The 7,902-nt window shown below is 50.7% G+C and overlaps 1 pseudogene; it reads left to right on the top strand.

Annotated features, from left to right (window-relative positions):
- The first annotated feature begins 6,748 nt into the window (after positions 1-6,748).
- On the top strand, positions 6,749-7,429 carry LOC101108460 (large ribosomal subunit protein uL29-like; annotated as a pseudogene).
- The last annotated feature ends 473 nt before the right edge of the window (positions 7,430-7,902 follow it).

The following is a 7,902-nucleotide window of genomic DNA, read 5'->3' as shown; positions in this document are numbered from 1 at the left end:
ATTTGCCAGACTTTTATAGAACTTGCTATATGCCAGGCACTATTCCAACCACTTTGAAAACATCATTTAAAACTCGCTGTGACCCTGTTAGGGAGGCACCATTGTCGGTTGAAGAACACAGAGAGGTTAAGAAACCTGCCTGAGATCACACAGCCAGGAAGTGGCAAAAATAGGCTATGAACCCAGATCGGCCAGCTCTGGAGTGCCTAGTCCTCATAGAGAGGGGTCTGTAAAACTTCTTTTAGAGCCTTTACGGAAAACCACTTGGTTCAGCAAGGATAAGGAGATCATTTCATGAAAAGAGAATTTCTAAAAAAATATTTGGTTCACCGTAAGAGCCCCTACGGAGAAGGCAATGGCGCCCCACTCCAGTACTCTTGCCTGGAAGACCCCTCTTGCCATGGGGTCGCTAAGCGTCGAGCACGACTGAGCGACTTCACTGTCACTTTTCACTTTCATGCATTGTAGACGGAAATGGCAACCCACTCCAGTGTTCTTGCCTGGAGAATCCCAGGGACGGGGGAGCCTGGTGGGCTGCCGTCGATGGCGTCGCACAGAGTCGGACACGACTGAAGCGACTCAGCAGCAGCAGCAGCAGCAGCAGCAGCAGGAGGAGCCCCTAACCGACATCGCCCGTGGTGGATTTCACGATTGAGTGCGCCATCTTGTGGTCAAGGAGAATATGGCTTTCAGCTCTGAAAAGTAGATTATTAACATCTTGATCTAGACCTTTCCCTTCCCATGTGGGGCTTCTCTTGTGGCTCAGCTGGTAAAGAATCCACCTACAATACAGGGGACCTGGGTTGGGAAGACCCCCTGGAGAAGGCGAAGGCTACCCACTCCAGTATTCTGCCCTAGAGAATTCCCTGGACTGTACAGTCCATGGAGTCGCAGAGTCCGACACGACTGAGCGACTTTCACTTTCACTAAACCTTTCCTGTTTCTAGGAAGCCTGAAGGCGCTAGTCGCACACTTCTCTCAATTTGAAGAATTCTCAGCCCCATCAGTGGGCAGCCTCTGAGAAGTCAGTCAGGTCTAGAGGATGCTCCTGTAGCGTTTGCTACCAGTAGAGATGCATGTTGTGAATACAGAGACACGCCAACAACAGGAAGATCAAAACCAACCACTGAGAACACTGTGTCAGCTGTAATACTCCTGCCCACTTTACAGGCAGTAAAACCGAGATTCCAGGAGGCTAATGCCGTGTCCAAGGTGACAAAGCAAATCACAGAGCTGGGATTCTGGCTGCCCTCTACTAGACCTCATGCAAACCTCCAGTCTATGCCACTGCATGGTGAGTAGGACCTGGGCTTCTTGCTAGACAGCTGCTCTGAGACACAGCCCAGACCACACTTAAGCTGAGCGGGGAGGAATCTCAGGGGCTCATACATTGTTTTCCTTTGAAATTGAAATGCTCTGGACTAGCCTGGTGGCACAGTGGATAGGAATCCACCTGCCAGTTCAGGGGACAGAGGTTTGATCCCTGGTCTGAAAAGATCCCACGTGCAGTGGAGCAGCCAAGCCCATGCACCACAGCTACTGAGCCCACGCTTCCTAGAGCCCATGCTCCACAAGAAAAGCTGCTGCAGTGGGAAACCCATGTACTGCAACAAGGAGTAGCCCCTGCTCACCTCAGACTAGAGAAAGCTCTCGCAAAGCAGCAAAGACCTAATGCAACCAAAAATAAATACATAAAAACTATATAAAGAAAGAAATGCTCTGAATCTCCCCAGGTCCTTCCGTGTTCTAAACTTCCCTCATCAGCCATGTGACCTGGAATATATGGGTTTTGTTTTTTTTTTTTTTTTCTCACCAACTCATAGGCAAACAAACTTGAAGGGACCTATGAGTCAATGTTCTCCGAAACACTGCCATTTTGAACCGGGACAGTACCCCCACAAGACATCCATCTCAGACAAGTGTGGCTCCACTGCCTAGTGCTCCCCGATCCATCCACCTCCCTCCGTGATTGGACTCTTGCAGTAATAGCAGTGCCAGCTCCTTCATCTCCAAGGGACTCAGTTCCACCCGAGACCTGCAGCATCAGCTTCCCTCAGGAGTTTGTCAGAGCGCAGAGTCTCAGGCCCTGCCCAGCCCTCCAAACAGAGCACCCACATTGTAGTAAGATCATGGTGACGCCCATGGCATAGAGCTACGCAATGCACTGCTGGAGACACTGGCCAAGAGTGACGCACATGAATCAGGTCAAGAGGTATGTGTGGAGTGTGGGGGGACTTACCCACCTTCTAGACAGCAGGAACACCAGGAGTGCTCTGCGAGGCGGGCAGGGCAGCACAGAGGGAGGACAGGAAGACCGCAGGGAGCGAGGAGGAGCTGTTCTGGACTACAATGTGTTAGGGATGTCTGAGACACCCAGCAGACACCACTGTTGAGCAGTGAGGTGTGGGACCTCTGAACTGGATGCACAACCTCAAGACTCACCAGGGCCATGGCCATTTGCCAAATGTCCTCTGCATTAAAGAAAAGGGAAGACAGCTAGTCCCCTCAAGTCTGCTCCCCTTTATTCCATGCAATAGCATTTCGCCTTTCCACAAGATCTCCCTTGCGGACCCCAAATTTCTGATATCCCTAGGGCTTCTCCAGTGACTCAGCGGTAAAGAATTCTCCTGCAGTGCAGGAGATGCAGGAAAGGCAGGTTTGATCCTTGGATCAGGAAGATCTCCTGGAGGAGGGCATGGAGACCTGCTTCAGTATTCTTGCCAGGAAAGTTCCATGGGCAGAGGAGCCTGGCAGGCCACGATCCATGGGGTCACAGAGAGTCAGACGTGCCTGAAGCGACTGGGCACAGCACAGCACACAGCTTGGTCACCTGATCCAGCTCCGGCCAATGGAGTGTGAACTTGCATGTCACATGCCCAGACAGGAGTTGCTTTCTTTCTTCTTCAAGTTTTTTTTTTTTTTTTCTTCCTGTGGTTGTGGTACAAGTGGTGAGAGGGCAGCATAGGGGCAGTCCTGGGTCCTCACCTGACCATGTAGACCAGCCTGATGTCCTAGAGAGAGACGTATGCTGTCTTCAGTCACTGTGTTTTAGAAATCTTTTTAAATTTTTAAAATTTTGACCAAACTTCAGACACAGGAAAGTTGCAAGCATAGGAGAACAAAGTATTCCTGTGTGTCCTTCAGCCAGCTCCCCCATTTCACTTTGTTTTATCTTTTTATCTCTTCCTTAATTATACATATTTTTCTGAACCACTTGAGAGTAAGTCTCAGGCTCACTGTCTCTTTACCACTATATATGTCAATATTTGCTACAGAGATATTGCCCTGATTTCATAAACCACAGCAAAATAATCAAAATCAGAAAACTATTGATAACATTGGTAGACTTGAAGCTACTGTCCAATATACAAACCACAGTAAGATTCTGCGATTCTGTTGATCCCCTCCACGATGTCCTGGATGACAAAGGAAGCCCAGGATCTTGGCACAGTTGCTCGTCACAGCTCTTCTGTCTCCTTTAATCTGGAATCACTCCTGAGTCTGTTTAGTGCTGTGGACTTTTCTTTGACACCGACACCTGAAGAATTCAGCCTCTGTGATGCTTTCTGTGATGCTCCCTCATAATTCAGTTCAAAGGTTGCAAGCAGTGATGTCATGCCTTCTCCCGGGCAGGTGTCAGCACGTCCTCTCATTGGTCTGTTCTTATTCTTGGTCCCTTATGGTGGTTGTGTGGTCGAGGTGGAGTCAGCCTGGCTTCTCCAATGTTAAGCCACTGTTTCACACTTCCCAGTTAATGAGTACTCTGCAGGAAGATGTTGAGGGTCATTCAGAAGTTTAGACAGCACAGTAACTAGTGCAAATGAGGACGTTCTGCTGGCTAAGCAGCAAATCCAAGGTCTTCTACCTGAGGACAGTGGTTAGGGATCATACATTCATATCACTCCCATGGTATTTGGATAGATAGGACATTTTTACTAGTTCCTCTGGACCCCTCCCCCCCATTAAACTTTATTAATCTGTTTTGGGGGAGCATTCCATGCAGGATCTTAGCTGCCCAAACAGGGATTGAACCCTGTCAGCCCCCTGCATTGGAAGCACAGAGTCCCAAACACTGGACCACCAGGGAATTCCCCCCATTAAACTTTAACATTAAATTTTAATAGCCCAGAAGGGAGCCTGGGTAGTGTATTTCCATTTTGCCAGGAAAGCCCGCAGCAGGACAGGCATGGTTTCTGGTCAAAGGGACTGGGAACCGCTCCTTCTCTAGGTTGCTTTCAGCCTCCACAACAGGTGACTCAACTCCAAGGGTCTGAACAGGAGTTCAGCTCCTCCCTTTGTCCTGAATCCCTGCAGGGATTGACCCCTCTTTTCCAAAATAATCTATTTAACCAGTACCTACCTTCAGCAGTCCCACCTGAAGACTCCTCCCCATGGGAGAAAAACACACATGCTGCCCCCAGGAAATGAAGACAAATGAGGAAGAGAACTTCAAAGTTGTCACCCAGGAATACAAAGAGCAGACGCTGGCCTGGGGCCGGGCTCCAGCTCCTGCTGCTCCGCCACCGTCTCCCTGCTCAGTACAGCAACCTCTGCTGTCCAACTCTCAGCACATTTTGAGGTCACCTCTGCTCCTCCTAAGGGTTCCCAGATGGCTCAGCAGTAAAGAATCCGCCTGCAATGCAGGAGACACGGGTTCCATCCCTGGGATGGGAACATCCCCTGGAGAAGGGAATGGCTACCCACTCCAGTATTCTTGCCTGGAGAATTCCCACAGGCAGAGGAGACTGGCGGGCTACAGTCCATGGGATTGCAAAGAAACAGACACGACTCAATACGCACACCTACTACTCTTGAACCTACCCCTCCCCTCCCACACTGCTTGGTGAGACTTGGCACAGTCCAAGTCAGGACGCTCCGCCCCGGGGGAGGGGGTTTCCTGGCCTCCTTCTTTCCCTGTTGGTGATGCCTCCATCACAAGGATGATATGGTTGGCCTTTGATGGTCACACAACCCCGGATCACATCCCCACGCACTGTCCCCATGAGAAGAGGCACTAGATGAGTGAAAGAAAGTGTCTGCTTCATTTCAGGTTGGAAAGGAATTCCCTCTGAACCAAAAAGACAGGGATCCCTGCTTCTCAGACTTGGAGATCATGCCTGAGACATGATGACATAGACCAGACCCAGGAAAGAGGAAGAAGGAAGATACAAGAAGAGATACGTGAGGAGATGGTCCCTCTAGGGCTCAGGAAGGCAAGGGACCTGCCACACCCAGCCCAGGGCTAGCCTCTCCAAAGCTGCAAGACAGTTTCTAAGTTCGTGAATGGAAAAAGGAAGGAATTCTAAAAGGGGAGAGAACACATAATATATGATCATAAATGTGACAGAATCCACCCAGCTTATCTCAGAAAATATGCACAGCATTTCCCTGCATCAGTAAAAGGAGCTGATGACTGGGGATGTTCCGCCCTTGAATGAATCAGACTTTGAATCACCTGAGACCAAAAAGGGGGGCTAGAATCTGTACAACTGGGCCCTGCGTTTTTCAGATCCTGCTCAGTTTATCACACACGTGCTTCCCAAAGGTACCAATTTCTGAACTATATTCAGACCATCCCAAATAAAACCTATCCTCAACATATTATAGGTATGGGTCACATTATCCTAGGATTCCTTGAAAAACAAAAGGAACTTTCCATCCAGCACAGTGCGTTTGATAACAGAACCAGATGTGTTTGTTCCCTGGGGGCCTCAGGCCTTGTCATTTCACCAGCAAAGATTATCAGTGGGGGCAGGAGAGGGTGCCACACTGACAGCAGGCCTCGGACAGCCAGCAGGCGCCAGGCCACACGGAGGCCTCTCCTGCAAAGCCATCCTGCCCCAGTCATTGCTTAAGGAAACACCACGGGCACCCCCACACATGCCCTCCAGGGCACGAGACCAGCCTGAGTGACCATGTGTGCAATCGTGTGTAAGAGACAGACAGAGAGACAAAGAGATGATCGTTGCAACACAAAACACAGCAGCCCAACCATAGACCACCCCCGCCCAAGCCAGCGCTCTGCCAGGCAGTCCGGAGGACACTGTCAACTTCAGAAGCACAACCCCATTTGGGATCCCCGATAACCCAGAAACCCTAGGAGGTACAGAGAATGGCCTGTCCAGGAGCCTGCTGAGAGCAGGACTCTGAGAGAGTTTGACTGTCCCCTGCAGGGCTACTGCCCTCCCCAGCGCTGGGAACCCAGTGTAGTCCAGGGTGCTGGTCAGCACCAAGCCCAGAGGCCCGCCCTGCTTTCACGGTGGGAGAACAGCAGGCCCCTGAGTCCCACCGCTGATAGGGTTTCCACGGGCAGTGTGCAGGGTCAGGAAGCATTTCCTAAGTAAGACCCATATGCCCTGGAGCAGTCCTCACTGGTCTTCCCAAAGGCCAGCTCTGCTTTAACCCAGAGGAGGATGGGCAGGCAGGATCCCTGGCCATAATCATTAGTGAGTGCGCTCTATAGTCAAGGCAGTGGACTGGGGCTGGGGCTGCACAGAACACAGACTCTGACCACCGCAAGTGCACAGTCCAGGAGGCCCTGAAATTTTACCGAGCACCCCCAACCCTGCTGATCACCCCCACCTCCCTCTTCCAGCAACCCCCGTCAGGAGCCCCCCAAAGTCAAGGTGGCAGCATGGAAGGGGGTGCGGAAGAGCCTGGAAGGTGCCCAGGAACAGCCCGCACGTCTCCCCCAAACACAGCCTCACAAAGTCAGATTCATCCTGGCAGGTAAAGCAGGGGACACGTCATGAATGGAGGGTGAGGGGCTCTGTCCCACCTTCAGACTACACAGAATCTCAGGAGACAAATAAAGCTCTGGATCCATTTCTCAAACTAATGCTTGATGGAACCCTACTCCAGGTAGAAGGGATGGTGCAAGAAATGTGTCCCGTATTTAAATAGCTTTGGGGAACGTAGGGTGAAAGGAAGCCTGGTGCCGCCCTGCAGGATTCATTCCAGCTTTTACCCCTTCTTTCCCTCTGAGAAGGCAGCAGAGGCAGACTGTACAGCATGGCCAAGATTAAAGCAGAAAACTTCACAGCAAGAAGGAGGAGGAGCTGCTGAAACAGGAGGAGGAGCTGAAGGTGGAGCTGTCCCAGCGGCACGTGGCTAAAGCGGCAGGCAGCATGGCTTCCAAACTCTCCAAAGTCCGAGTTCTTCATAAATCCATCACCTGTGTACTGACTGTCATTAACCAGACTCAGAAAGAGAACCCCAGGAAATTCTATAAGGACAAGATGTACAAGCCCCTGGATCCACGGCCCAAGAAAACACGCCGCTGACTGAACAAGCATGAAGAGAACCTGAAGACCAAGAAGCAGCAGCAGAAGGAGCCGCTGTACCCTCTCTGGGAGTACCCAGTCAAGGACTGAGCATCCAGGCATCAATAAAACAAATAAATCAGAAGAAAAACAACAACAACAACAACTTTTATCCCATCACGGTGTATCTGGGCTTCCCTAGTGGCTCAGCTGGTAAAGAATCTGCATGCAATGAGGGAGACCTGAGTTTGATCCCTGGGTTGGGAAGATCCCCTGGATAAGGGAAAGGCTACCCACTCCAGTATTCTGACGTGGAGAATTCCATGGACTGTACAGTTCATAGGGTCGCAAAGAGTTGGACACAACTGAGCGATTTTCACTTCACATCACTTCAGTGTATCTGGAATGTCTAAGAGATGTGGACTTGCCACAATGCCACATTTATTTAACCACAAACCCTTTGTCATGGACCATAAAGCCAGGGTTCCATGGGACACTGGGTGGGGTTGCAACCCTAATCTGTCTCACAGTCCTGACACCAGGACAGGTTTGCGCCCAGGTGTCCCCCTCTCCACTCCCATCACCTGGGAACCTGCTTCAAATGCAAATTCTCAGCCCCACCTTGACCTCCTGAATCAGA

This window comes from Ovis aries, chromosome 2 (assembly GCF_016772045.2).
Source record: "Ovis aries strain OAR_USU_Benz2616 breed Rambouillet chromosome 2, ARS-UI_Ramb_v3.0, whole genome shotgun sequence".
Lineage (NCBI taxonomy): Eukaryota > Metazoa > Chordata > Mammalia > Artiodactyla > Bovidae > Ovis > Ovis aries.
Note: the sequence above shows the minus strand (reverse complement) of the source record. Positions and strands in the feature narration are given on the sequence as shown.